This window comes from Bacillus rossius, chromosome 16, assembly GCF_032445375.1.
Source record: "Bacillus rossius redtenbacheri isolate Brsri chromosome 16, Brsri_v3, whole genome shotgun sequence".
NCBI classification, from domain to species: Eukaryota; Metazoa; Arthropoda; class Insecta; order Phasmatodea; family Bacillidae; genus Bacillus; species Bacillus rossius.
This window is the reverse complement of record NC_086343.1, coordinates 25,977,453-25,979,611: the sequence shown is the minus strand read 5'-3', so window position 1 is coordinate 25,979,611 and position 2,159 is coordinate 25,977,453. Positions and strand designations below refer to the sequence as shown.

The 2,159-nt window shown below is 35.7% G+C and overlaps 1 non-coding gene across 1 annotated transcript; it reads left to right on the top strand.

Moving 5' to 3' along the window:
* Positions 1-2,087: 2,087 nt before the first annotated feature.
* Trnae-uuc (transfer RNA glutamic acid (anticodon UUC)) lies at positions 2,088-2,159 on the top strand. Its single transcript has one exon. It is a non-coding gene; the product is annotated as a tRNA-Glu (tRNA).

Here is a 2,159-nt window from a genome sequence, read left to right as displayed (position 1 = left end):
GCCCAAAAAAAAACTTTAAAGCATTAAATATTTGATGAAATTTAACCATATGGGAAGTATTTAAAAAAAATAAAATGGTTGTATATCAAGTCGGTTTACGGACGATAGTTTAACGTGATAACGTCATAACAAAAGATTGATAAAATGATTGCATACTTTTATGAATAAAATAGGTTCATTTTTTTTAATTATCACAATTTAAGTATGGATACAAAGAAGGAGTGAAATGAAATATACAATTTAATTGATAAATTAACTTTTATTTGCGCTCATTAATTTAAATATGTTTATTACTTTAACGATCAGATTATTTTAACTATAAATTTTATACATGTTTGCTATTTAACTTCTTCCAATCTGTGTTATTCTGTTAAGGATAGGACGATGATAGGAAAAGTAGGAAACGAATGGGAGTGTTTCAAGGATGATGTGCCTCGAAAAAGTCAAATCGATGGTTATTCCAATCGAGTGGAAGAGAGAGATAGATGCGGCGCAAGCGTACAATGAGCGTAACTGGACAAAGCGTAACGGGACAATGTGGCATTCTTTTTCGTGCGTGCAGCCGGTGTTCATCGATTTCTTAGACGTTTTCACGTCAAAAATTTCCTGTCGAATGTCCGGTTCGAATTCAGGGTTTCGTATTTGATCAAGATTTCTTCGCTTTTTTCGGAGACGTTTCATAATAAAGATTGAAATTTCGCTCTGCTAATAAAATGATTGGACAGTCGACGTAGCTTCCCCGGCAGCGAAGTTAAGCGGCGGTTGCGGAAACTAAGTGTGATTCGTGTTGAAAATTTGTAGTTTGAAACACAAAATTTTTAGTATATTTACCATTCTCGGCATTATTTAAAATAATTCCACGTTAAATTTCGTGTCCGAGTTTTATACTGTAAGCGTGTTTGCAATGAGAACACATTAATTTGCTCGTTATCGAGGTTAGTTGTTTAACATCACTGTCCGAGCACTGAGAATGTCGCTCACTTATGTTTTAGTAGATTTTATCTCTATAACTTGCTTATAATTTAAAACAGGATTGAACCGCACAAGGCCCATTTATCAATTTAGGGGGGGGGGGGGGGTTGATGGAGGGGGACGGGAAGTGGGAACGGATCATGTAAACAGATACGGATCTCACGGAAGGGAGTATATACAGTACACTCCCGATTATCCGCGAAATTAAGTGGCAGGGCTAAGGCGGATAGTGAAAATCGCGGATAATCTGCAAAAGAGCTTAAAATTGGAAACATAAAAGGAAACATTAATTTGAACTTAAAAATTTAATAAACTATGTGCAGTAAACAGTAAAATTTTTTTAAATAATGCTAAAACTTTTGTATTTTACTGAATAATTAACACAAAATACATTTCAGTAATGTAGTAAACATAAGTGTTCGGTACTTACTTCGTAACAAGAATACAATTTAGAAAAGGCTTGTGGCGTTTTACTGTATACTGCACACAATACAATCGTCAGTAGATTTCAAATTTGCTCACTTGTAATAAAATACAGATTTTCATATTAGCTGTATTTTTTTCGTAGCATGCGCCGATCATCCGCACCGCGGATCATTCGCCCGCGGATAGTAGGGAGTTCACTGTACAATGGCACGTGTGCGGACAGGGACCCGTACGTATTAGCTCGGGAATGCTGAGAGCTATTCCGGTTGTGTTACTTTGTGCGACCGAAAGAAGCCGAGGATTTAACCCGCGGTAGTAGCCTTCTTAGTTTATGTTTTAAATAAGTAAAAAAAAAAACCTTTCAAATACGATAAAATCTAGTTTTTTACTATATTTTTGTGATTTATTTTTATTATTTATGTAAATCCTTACGACGCTATGAACTCGAAGTTTATTAATTTTTTAATTAAATAAATCATTTGTAACCGTTTTATTCCAGCTCATGGGTTGCCATTTGTTAAGTTTCTCCTTGCTTTGTGGAAGCAGCAGACGCGATGGTCTTATATTACGTAACATTCGTTTCCAGTTATGTGATCCGTCTCCGTTTACAAGTGTTCGTAGAACAGGCCTAAAATACAAACATATAACTTAATATGTTTATTTAAATTTAAGCTGAAGGATATTCATGATCCGGTATGGTCTAGTGGCTAGGATACCTGGCTTTCACCCAGGAGGCTCGGGTTCGATTCCCGGTACCGGAA